The sequence below is a fragment of the Anser cygnoides genome, chromosome 13 (genome assembly GCF_040182565.1).
Source record: "Anser cygnoides isolate HZ-2024a breed goose chromosome 13, Taihu_goose_T2T_genome, whole genome shotgun sequence".
Lineage (NCBI taxonomy): Eukaryota > Metazoa > Chordata > Aves > Anseriformes > Anatidae > Anser > Anser cygnoides.
The window spans coordinates 6,372,501-6,384,436 of NC_089885.1; the positions used below are offsets into that span (position 1 = coordinate 6,372,501).

The 11,936-nt window shown below is 52.2% G+C and overlaps 1 long non-coding RNA gene across 2 annotated transcripts; it reads left to right on the forward strand.

Moving 5' to 3' along the window:
• Window positions 1–3,126: 3,126 nt before the first annotated feature.
• On the forward strand, window positions 3,127–6,985 carry LOC106047488 (uncharacterized). Of its 2 annotated transcripts, none has more exons than XR_010834857.1 (3): window positions 3,127–5,364; window positions 6,309–6,372; window positions 6,636–6,985. It is a non-coding gene; the product is annotated as an uncharacterized lncRNA (long non-coding RNA). The 2 variants fall into 2 exon arrangements; XR_001213789.3 differs by lacking the exon at window positions 3,127–5,364 and adding an exon at window positions 5,413–5,500.
• Window positions 6,986–11,936: the final 4,951 nt, after the last annotated feature.

An 11,936-nucleotide genomic window follows, 5' to 3' on the forward strand; every position in this document is an offset into this window, starting at 1 on the left:
AGCTCAGCAGACAAAAATCCCCACAGCAAAGCCTTTTGCAGAGTCGGGGGTTCCCAGAGCCATGATTGCCATTGAGCTCCCTTCACCCTAGCAGGATTTAGGCTATCATCCAGCAGGGCCCAAATTTCACTCTGAGCGAATGCTGCTAACTTCAGGTCCACTGCTGCCCCTGGCCAAGGGTGTCCTTTTGGTTGGGAGGAGGCAATGGGAGAACTTCTGCTTGCTCCATAGCATGGGACATGGGGCACACGGCCCCACTTGATTGTGGAAGGGACATCTCTCCCAGAAAGTCTCATTATCACCACATGATGCCCCATTTTCTGGAAGGTATGTGGTTCCCAGGGAAGGAGCGGGAAGGAGGGAGGCATGGAGGGAAGGGAGAGGTGGGACCCTGATGAGGGTGTCTAGCCTGTGGCCCCATGGGATAAAATGTGCTGTGAGGGAGCACAGGGAGTCGATCCCCCCCAAAATCATCACTCTGGTGGTGTGCAGGTGGATCTGCAGCCTGGATCTGCGCACTGTCCTTCAACAGGGAACCCAAGGCAGCACCGAGTCAGGGCTGAGGGTCAGCAGCCAGGCGGTGAGAGTGCCCCATGAGGTCCAGGTGGGCACAGATGTCTCCAGGATGCTTCCAGGGATGGATCCCCTCTTCCTACCTGAAGAACCCCCTGTGATGTGTCCACCTGTGATCTGCAAGGGGCTGAGCCCTGGGCTGTGCGTGCAGCTGAGGAAGACATGACATCTCCAACCTGCTCCGCGTTCCCCATCCTGATGGGGACAGCATTCCCGGGCATCATCCTGTCCATGGGGCTCTGCCTGCCTCTTCCTTATTTAATTTTTCCAGGGCTGAACTCCATCCAGAAACTCTTCCCCAGACCTGCGTAGGGGAGTTATTTTTAGGCTCTGGGCGGCAGAGGACAAGAAGAGCTTGGGCTCGGCCGCAGGAAAGCGTAGCTTAGCGAGGCAGGAAGGAGCTGGAGGGTGGGTGCGAGGAGCACTCCCTGCCTGCAGCCACCGCGGCTCCTTCCTCTGTCACACGCTGCCAGCTTCCCAGAAACACCGCCCAAGGGGAAGATGCTCGCCCATTCACCCCTGCTCACACGGGTGGGCAGCCCAGGGGTCCGTGTCCCCTTGTCAGTCCGCATGCACACCAAGCAGATTAATTAGGACCAGACCTGCTGGTATTTATTTCCTGAAGCAGACACGTGTCTGATCCATTCTGCATGCATTTCTTCTTTCCTGCCCCATATTTCTGGGAGAACCTGCTTGCCTCATTGTTCTGTCTGCCTCCAAAATCAGGTGCCTGCCTTTGCTGCATATCCGATGTTTCTGCAGGGAGATTTAATGTGGCATGGGACTTTGTGGTAGATTTACTTCTGTTTTAGGCAAGAAGATGATCTGCAAGAGGGAGCTGGGATTTCTTCCAAGTCTTTCTGAGATACCTCCATGACACCCCTGCAGAAGAATGGTCCTCAGCGCTCAGGAGCTTGTCTCCAACCATGGCTTGCAGCCAGGCTTGCTGACATGCCACACACACAGCAGCAACCAAGCAGACCAACCTTTGTCTGCAGAGCAGATTTTTTCCTTAAAATAAAGTTTTCCAGCCCCCAAAATTTACTGAAATCCTGATGTGGGGAAATTGTTTCCAGGCTTGCAACAGTGAGTTCCTTGGGTTTGGTAGTGCCGGGTGGGAGAAACGCAGCAGGGCCAGCTGCTTTGCTGAGACGGGCCCTACCTCCTGCCCTGCAGGTATTCCCACAGCCTCCCCCGGCTTTGATGGACAACTTCCTTCAGGCTGAATGACACTTGGGGACCCACCAGGGTGTGCGAGGGGTTTCAGGGACGGCTGACCCGGCCTCCACCCTGCAAGAGCGACAAGAAAGAGCCCTTGCCCTCTTCTTCGTCCACCTCCGCCCCATTGCCCAGGGGAGCCGGTGAACCCTGTCCCTTGACCTGCGAAGGAGGAGGAGGACGGCAGGACCCGCGGAGGCTGGCTGCCACCGGCTGTCCCCCGGGGTGGCGGGCCACCCCCAGCACTCGCCGCCCCGCATTGTGCAGGGAGGAAGGGGCACAGGGATGGCCCCATCCCACCGGCACCGTGAAAGCCGCCTTTGTCACGGGGCTGTCACCCGGGGCAAGGCGTCATGGCCTCTGGTTTCCAGGACAACGGGAGGAGGAGGAGGAGGAGGACGGGGAGGAAGGTGGGAGACGGCAATGGGAAAAATTCAGACAGCAAGATGCTGAAGCTGAGCCCTGATTTGCAGCAAAGCCCAGTTTGAGGGGAGCGGGAGGGTCAGGATGTGGCCCCTGGGCCCCACTTGTCCATACCCCAAGACTGAGCGCAGCGTGCTCCCTTCCGCTTGCACCTCTCGGTCTCAGATCCATCCCATGCCAAGCTCTCCTCTTCCATCAGATTTCAGGGGAGCTCAGAGGTGTTTTCCTGCCTCTATGGCTGTGTCAGATGTTGGCAGCCCCACTTCCGTGGACAGCTGCACGGTGACGATGTGCCCATGGAAATGGCTCGTTGCTTGTGAGTAACTCCAGGAGCAGCCACGAGTGATGAGGTGCTTCGTATAGTCCTGTAGCACAGTCAGAAAGGGAGGGTGGCAAAGAGTAGATCAACGGGCTGGATATTACAAAATATAGATATATATATCAGAGTTTCCCAGTGAGATCTCAACCTTTAGGATTCTCCTCAGGGGGAATGATGCTAATCCTTCCCCATGGGCTATTTCAAGCAAGGGTGGCCTAGTTGCCGTAGCTGTTCTTGCTGGTTCTAGCTCTGGGGTTGCTCCTGTTCTTCCTTAGGTTCAGGTGAGGATGAATATTATATTATACCTGCACAACATTGCTGCCGATTTCAGAACTCTGCTTGTTCTCTCCTGGGTGTTCTTCTAATGCAAAATGGCTTCAAATGCTGGGGCCTGGGGCCATGGGATCCCATGCTGCATTGGCAAGAGCCAAAAGGGTCACTTGTTACTCAGGGAGAAAACAACAGGGACCTCAGACAAGAGCTTTGTCTTTCCATGGTGACCATCGTGTCCATGGAAAGACAGCATTTGGGTCTTTTGGGATTACTCTTCTTAGGTGAACTGGGATTCCTGCTTGCCTTCCTGGTGTGTTGCTTTCCTTTCTCCCTATGGAAGATGTGTGCCCCACATCCCTGGGAGGTCATAGCAGGGTAGCAGTAGGCATTTCAGAGCTTGAGACACCAGGGCTCTTGATCCCTATAAAACAGCTTGCACGCACCTCTCCCCTCAGCATTGGCTGCCAGCATATGGGAGCATGGCAGACTATTTAAGGAAAACGCCCAATAACGTTACAATTACTTACCATAAAAGCCTCATGTTTCCAATAACAGCTTAATGTTCCAGGCACCTGTCCAGCAAATTCAGATTTTTCCTTACCTGCCCACTGCAGGATTCACATCCATCACATCCCAGCAAACACCTAGGTCTGCAACTGCAAAGCTGCACAGCTCTGGAGGACCTCAAAACTGGTGTCACATCTGCCTGTAGCGGTGACAGTGGCTAGGAGGATCTTTCATCCCTACTGGAAGTCATCTGTGGGGACCTACAGCAGGTTGCAAGAAACAGTCGGCATGCAAGAAGCCAAGTTAAAACCAAACATCCACTTGCAACCAAGCTCAGCCTGCCCCTGGGTGGTGGCACCTGCCCGGCTTTGGCTACTATTGCAGTTGCAGCATGGCCCCAGGATGGCCACGGCTTCTCCTGCCGGTGGCAGATGAAGACAGGGGGCCCAGTGAGACCAGATGCCATTCTCACCCCCTAACGCAGTCACCCTGATGTTGGAATGAGGCGGAAATGGACAAATGGAGAAAAAACAAAAGGGCTCAGAAATGTTTTTCTTGGTCAGATCCCATGAGCCCCATCAGCAGTATCCGCAATGGCTTTTACAGACCAGGCTGGGCAGCACGATTTTGTTCAAGTGTTCCCAGGGAACAAAAAAACATCACGAACATGTGTCTTGCTGAAAACACTCCCTCTGATATGAAACCATGATTGTTCACCAGCAAAGTTACTTGTGGGCTTGGGAAATAATTCACGAGCAGAGGAGATGGTGTAACAGGATGTGGGCATCTAATCTCTCCGTACCAGGAGACAGTCATAAGCACTGGCACTTACCCAGCAGTCAGCTACAATTTGTTTGCACACAGGGTTTGCTGGAAAATTGCATCCAGCCGTCCAGTTAATAAAAATCATCTTCACACAGCTCACCGGCAATGTTTGCTGAATGAGAGATGGCTGCTAAATTATTCACTCTGCACCATTGGAGTCTCAGCGGTGGAAGAGAGGGAAGGAAGATTTCGCTGCTGCTAGTCATGTTATGCTGTCGATTCATTCTCAGGGCTGGGAGTCTACCATCTGGTACTAAACTCACCAAGAAAAATGAGGGAAAAAAAAAAGGCAGCATTTTTAAGCACTGATTGCTCATCGTACAGCAGCTCTAGAGAACATTTTCTAACATTCATGAGAAGTACGGATCTAGAGGGAAGTGCAGAGCGGAAGGGATAATATGCCATTTAGAGTATTCCACCTACACAGATGTAGAGGCAATATATGAGGGCACAAAATCCCATTCTGCCTATCCAGTTTGGTACACCGAGGTCAATGGAGAGGCTAGATGTAACGTAACCTCCTAGATGTGTCCCTGGGAGACACTTTCCTGTCACTCCAAGCTCTCTTTGGCTGCTGAGCTGCCTTTCAGCCCACTTGGATTTTGATGGATTTTAACCCTGATGAGCAATTTGGAAGAAGATCAGCATGATGGGAGATCCTTGTTCCTCGCTGCATAACTGGAAATGCCCAGAGAGCAAGTGTGGAAAAATCGCTGTTGGAGATTCAAGACCAGGTGCTTTGGTGCTCGCAGTGGAAGTGTTTTAGTGGAACTGCGTGGCTCTGGATGCATCACCTGTGTTTGGAAACACACCCGGCCCTGCTGCACAGCACGCTGAGCAATTCATTTTATCAGGAGCCAAACAGAGGAGATGCCTTAAGGAGCAGGACGGAGCGTGTCCCCGCAGGCAGAGCTGCAGAAGAAGATAGAGCACCTTGGCTAGATATGAAAGGCCCCAGAAGAACAAAAGAGGAGGAGGAAACAAAAGTCAGATGGGAAAACAAGCTCGCTAACTTGTTCAAAGAGCCACAGGCTGTCAGTACTGAGCACTAGTGATTTTGGGGGGCTTTAGTAAAGGATTGAGTGGTGGAGATAAAAGCACCACATGATTCATTAATGTCTTATGTGGCCTAGACAGGAAGGAGGACAAAGATACACAACTGCCATGGGCTTCCTATGCTGCATCGCAACACTGGGAAGAATTGAAACAACTGCAAGATGTCCTGGGTAGGTCCATTAACAGAGAGGCTTATTCCTTTCTATCCCTTTTTCCTCCAGGCCACCCATTTTTCACCTTCAGTATGGCTCTGGAGATGATAGAGGCTGGCATTACACTGGGAGATGAAGAAGGAGCTTGAATCAGGTTAAGATTTTCATTGTGCTGTAGCTTGGACTTAAAGCATCCACAAGACCCTCAGAGTGCTACCAAGGCTATAGCCTTCACTAAGATGCAATCCAGACACACATCCCACGAGCTCTATAGCTGAAGCTGTTGATTCGCTCACCACACAGGTCACTTTTTCACCAGCTTTCAGGCCGGGTGTTCCCTAATGCAAGAAGGACCCACTGATGGAAGGGGGCAAAACCTGGTTGTTTCTCCTCAGCACCTCCTTACATGTCCCTTGCCATGTACTCTGCCCCTTGGCCTCTTCCTTTGGCCACAGCAGCTCATAGCAGAGGAAAAAAAGCTTTGACACAAGCTTGAATTTCCAGTCCTCCTTGGCTTCTTCCACCTCTCCCACCTCCTCCTGCTCTGGACTGGTAAAGCTGCTGCTTTCTTCTCACCCCCATCATCTTACCGGTAAAGAAGAGATGTCTCTGCACATCCACAGGTGCTGGATCCTCCGTTCATTTTCTTGCTCTCTTTCCCTTTCTTTCTCAAGTTGGTCTTCTTGTCCTTGAGGAACTGAGGCACTTTTAGCAAAATGGCATCCCCCCCCCCCCCAAAATACTCATGAAGTCCCATATGCACACACCCCAGGTAAGCCATGATTGTTCTCATGCCAGGTACAAAAAAGGGCATTTTTCCCCTTATTTATTCTAAGTCTCATTCAGCCCATTTCTTTCCCTCTGAAACATGGTGGGCTTTTAGCTTGGGCACTGGGGGGCGGGGGGGGGGGGGGTGGTATTTGATTTTTAATGCTTACTTATTTATTTTTGACATTGCACAGGCCATTCCAGCACCCGCTTTATCTCCAGTGATCTTTGACCCCTGCATGTCAGGAGTTCAATCTGGTACGTTCCACTCTTTGCCCCCACTTAATTCTTTTTTAGCTGCTCGGCCTTTGAAACCTGGTGCCATATGCCAGCCCAAAAGAGCCCTGATCAATACCAGGGGACCGCGTCCCTGTGACCTTGCAACCTGCACCGTAAAGGGCAGAGGGCAGAGCAGAGCGTTGGCCATGTTTTCATTACGAGATTTCAGCTGCGGTTGTTGGAGGGGGAGGGAGAGCCTTTCTGTCTCACTTTCTTTCTTGCTTTCTTTTCATGAAATTTAGCCCAGCTGGAACACCAGTGCTCCTGGCTGCTTGTCGACTCCTCTGCTTCATTTAATGAAAGTGAGCAAGAGAACCACTGAAAATTGAGATGCCTGAGAAGTTAGAATGGAAAGACCGGCAGCACATCTTGGTGGAAGAAAGGAATTGTTTGTGTCTGTCCTTTTCAGATATCCTGGGCACTTTGGGGGTGCAAAGTCTCGATGGCCCTTGTAATGAAGGGACCCATGAAAAATTGCTTGGTCTGCACAGAAGAGCCCTGGAGACGTTGCAAAGCAGGCACCCAATTTCTCCCCCCAAAAGCTCAACTTCTCACATGGCCGAGCCCCTGCCCAAAGGATGGGCCTGTAGGAAGATGCTGGGGATGTCCAGATGTCCCTGCACCCCACATTTCAGGTGTGGGGCAGTGTGTGGGGTTGTTTGAACCTCACCTACGCAGGGGACACAAGTCAAGGGCCACCGCATTTTAAAGCCACCCCTTTTTCAGGCACACACCTGCCTCTTAGTCATCTCTTTTGACTCTGCACAAAGAAAAAGTATATGTGCCTGCTTTCTGCCCTGCTTGCTTTCATTTTTAGAAGGAGATGAAGAGGGAAAAGTTTGCAGTGTCTCCATAGGACAGCAGAGCTGGAACAGCTTCCAAAGGGAGATTTAACCCAGCCTCACCTTGTCAGAGAGGGAAACCCAGCAGCTAAGGCTAAGAGAAAGCCACTCCCCCAGGAACAGCCAGCTACCAAGTAATACAGCATGGAGAGACAGAAATTCTCCTTCGGCACAGCATCTTCTCTGTCTGCTGCTGTGGGTCCCATCCCCATGGTGTTCGGTGCCAGGGACCATGTGGCAGGATCAGGCTGATGGTGCTCTTGCCCCGTTTGCAACACATCAACACACTGCTTGCCTTGGGCAGAGGTCATCTGCAGTGCCATGTCCATAGGCAGGAGAAAGCTACTCCCAACACAAGGAGCAGACCTCCAAGAGGTGCAGGACAGAGCATGGCCGTGCCACCAGCCACCACCGTGCAAGCCATGAAGTGCCTGGGCCACTGGTTCAGCACTCACGTCCTGCTAAACCTCCTGGTTCCCCAAGGCGCTCAGCATCTGTTTTCCCAGGTGTCCAGAGGAGCAGGATGGGACCAAGCCAAAACCTTGAGCAGCAACACCTGGAGAGGGCCAGTGGGGTGATTTGTGTGGCATGGTTCTGGCTGCTGGCTGACGAGTTTAATTCCTGGTATTATCATGACTGCCCAACCCAGCCACATGCAGACCTTCCCTTCTCACCTTTGTTTCCACCTCTCCACAGAGGGAGGAACATGCCAAGCTCTGCAGGACACTGACTCCCGTCATGACAGCGCTTCTGCCCGACCCTCTCAGTTTGGGGCCAGTGGTTTCTCTAAGCCTGTTAGGGGGCATTTTGGGGCTGAGCTGAGTTGCAAACTTCCCCCTTACCCTAAACACCCGAAGACCCATGGGGTGAAAACGTCCTGGCTCTCCCCAAGGTGTCTGGGATATTCCCTGAGGCTGGAGAGCAAGGAGTTCCCCATTTTGCATTGCACTGTGACCCAAGAGTTTGTCCAAGGACAGGGACGATGGGACATTTTACACTTTTGATTGAGTGCACAGTACCCGTGGGTGGCAAGGGGAGCTGATACCCCAGACAGAGGGCACTGCTGCGCACCATCTAATTAACCCTTCTGACTGCTTCGATTAAAAATAAAGGGGCCTTCAGGTCCCTGCTGGAGTGGCCTATTTTACGTGTGCATCTCCTTGGTTTTGCCTCAGCATATGATGTTCAGGAGGCGGTTATTTCAGGAAAGGTACGCTATAGATAACTGATCCGCCAGCCAGGTGTCATGTTCCTTCATTTATTTTCAATTACTTTGTCTCATTAGCTCCGGTGAGAATTGCCTGGTGTCAATTCATTTGGTCACCTCCGTGCCTGCCGCACCTCTCCGGAGGCACTTCTCCAGTGTGGTGTGATCTCTCCCTGGGGGACACTGTTACAAAACAGCTCTGCTTCTCTTTCAGCTTCATCTTGTTCTCATCCTCCAGGCCACCCCCAGCTTCCTGCCCCTTCTCAGGGACACACAGAGTTTCTGGAGAAAAGCTGTGACCAGGTGAGAAACCAAGTCCTTGGGGTGCGAGCCACCCCTCTGCTCCTCAGGGCGCTCATCACAGCGATAAGCAAGGGAAGCACCAGTGCCAGCATGCTCAAGCTGCAAAGGTTTCCTGCAAACCTCCTCCCCAAGCACATCTGGCTGTCATTACTGACCAGGAGGCCAGCGCAAGGCCCCTGGACCTGCTCTGTCCCTTGCCTCATTGCTCTGAAACTCATTTGCCTCCTCAGCTGCTGAACACTAGGCCAGCTCAGGAGTTTGTGTGCAAGCAACAAGGGGGCTTGTGCTGTCAGGGGGAGTCTTAGTCTCCATTTCATGGGGAACACTCTCAGGCAGAGCTGTCAGGATGAAGGTGGGAACCCAGGACCTCCTGGACCCTCATTTCAGTTTCCACTTGTGTGCACACACATACATACAGAGCTGCCTCCATGCCCTCAGTGCAGAGCCCACTTCTCCTGGCCAACAACCATGGCCACCCTTTTATCTGGGGCAGTACTGCGTGCCTGCAGATCTAACTCAACAATGCCCCAAAGCCATCAGAGCTTCAGGGTAAGGTAGGTTCAGGTAGGCTCAGGACTCGTCCTGCTGCTTGCATGGACTCTCTTTTTAGCCCTTTTCTCCTTCCCACTGACACCAACACCATGCTGTGCCCCTCCAGCTTCTCGTCCCTCTACAGCCCAACACAGATGTCCATCCATCTGTGCCCTAGCTCCATGAAACAGGGTGGGGACAACTGCTGGGACAGACGGCGCCATGCAGAGAAATGGGGACACTCCTGGCAGGAGGAGATGCCAATGCCATTCCAGATGTGTCTGGAAGAGCCAAGCCAGCCTCCCTCTAGCCACAGATTCTTCCTGCTTTCTGACACAAAGCTTTGTAATTAAAGCCCTCCAAATCCAAATTCCCAGATGACAGGGGAAGTCCAGACCTGGAGTTTAGGTCTAGTTGCTCCTCTAGCTGAACCCACGGCGGGTTCTCACGGTGGACCACCACGAAATATCCTTGTGCTTGCTTACAGCACTGGGCACCTTTTTACCTGCCAGAGCTGCTCTCCGAGTGCGGTCTGAGCCATCCCTGGCATGTCCCCACTCCCTCTGGCACTGCTGAGCTGGCAGGGCTGGTGGCATGGGCTGCTCGTCTGCCTGCTCACTGTCAGCAGCATGGCCAGCTCAGCGCTGATGGTGACAGCAGCAGGGACCAAGAAGGGCATGATGTAATTTTCAGATCCGTCGGGGAGTTTTCAGCAGCGATGGCTGGAAAAAAACAGCATTTTCCTTGTGAAAAAGGACACATTCACTCTGGTTTCAATGAGAAAGAAATAAATAGAAAGCCTGGTAGTGACTGTCCTTAATTGATTAGTCATTTCTGCAGATGATAATTGCACATCAAAAGACAGAGATCCTACTGTTTCATGCAAATGTCCTTACGAATAACAGCAAGACACAGGGGAAGTGGGTACAGGAAATAAATCCTTTAAGAATCTGCCCAGGAGAATTTACAGTTTGAGGTTCATTTCGGGAAGAGAGTTTTGCTCTGAACATGCCTGGAAGAAATATCCTCAATCTCCCAAGCATCAGAAACACGGAGAGAGAGGAGGCCACGGGAGTGTCCACCGGCCAGGAGAAAGCATTGCTTCTTCAGACCCCAGTGGGGAACTTCACAGTAGCGTTAGCTGATGAGACAGGGTTTGAGACCTTCACTGCTACTCATGCAGCAACCCCCAATTCGGGGTCCTTCCCACACACTGCAGTTTCCTGAGCTCTTTGACCTGTGTCTGGGGTGTCCAGTCCCACTTCTTTTCCCCAGGCTGTCACATCTGGGACACCAGCTGAACCGCCATCTCCGCGGCTCCTATGAGAACCTCCGTGCTCATTTAATTATTTCAGTGAAGCTGCTAGCCCTGGTGTCTGGCAAAAGAGGCTTGTGAGCATGACTCAGTCAGCCTCCAAAAGCAGCAGCGAAAAACAAGAATCTGCTGTGAGCTGCATCTTGATTTTTTTAAGCCAACCTCGTGATGTTTTGCAGGGCCAAACTATGGGTCTGTAATATTAGGACAGTGCCATAAACTGCAGGCATTTTGGGGTGCTCATAAGCAAACTGGCCATTTTGCAAAAGGACGGTGGCACATTGCCATCTCTGGGGACATGGAGACCCTCTTGCTTATAGGGAGCAAGACCCTCTGCATCTTCAGGGCTGCAGTCTCAGCATGGGAGAGTATTTTGCAGGTGTTATCTCTTGTTTGGGCTATTTCAGATGTTCCCAGCTGCCCCCTCACTGCTTCAGGTGAATCCCTACCCCATGATCTCTCCAGGGCCCCATATCCCAGAGTTTGCTGAGTAGTTGTAGGCAAAGCAGACCTGGGGGCATTGTCAGATTGTGCTCTCATATCTGCTCGGACCCAAGCAGCGTTTACTTCTTCAGGCCAGAGCAGGGGCCAGAGGTCTACAGAGCAATAAGCTGCTCTCAGCCCTACGTGGAGGATGACTATGGAAGACCTAGGAGATGTTTGTGGCTGTGGAGAAGCCGTTCTGCAAATTCCTCCAGCCTGAGCTTCTGCTGTGTGGTCCCTACAGCCCATGGTGACAGCCAGGAACTAGATTTGACCTTCTACCTCACCTTATCCAGCTCTGTATGCCCAGGTTCCTACCATATCACCTTCAGCATGAGGGTTAAAAAGAGCTGGCATTTAAGTATCCCTCCATCTCCTTCTCACTCTGACTGATGAAGTCACCGGCAGCGTTTAGGATCCGCAGGTGCAGCTGAATTCCCCTGCCGACCCGCGGGAGCAGCAGCCAGGTTCAGATCCACTACCTCCAGACGTCCCTCACGGAGGGCTGTTGAGAGCTCCTTCCCCTTTTGTAGTCAGTGAAGAGAAATAGGCACTTTCAGGGCATGAGTCATCTGACCTATTTAGCCATCTTAGGAAGAGATGAATGAGTCCTTAAGAGGGCTTGTTTCTTTCCGCTGTCTAGACAGCCAACCTCTCGCCTGCAGACACCTACCCTTGCTCTCCAGGCTGGGGAGGGCTGCTGGCTTCTGGTGGGTTTCCAGTTCAAGCAGAGTGTTGGGTCATGCCTGGATATCCAGGAGAGATTTGAGATTGGGCCAGTTTTGCTCCCTCAGAAGACAAGGGAAGATTTCAACGCCAAAAGGGTGGAAACCCACTCCTGCTTCTGCCTCCAGGGGAGGGC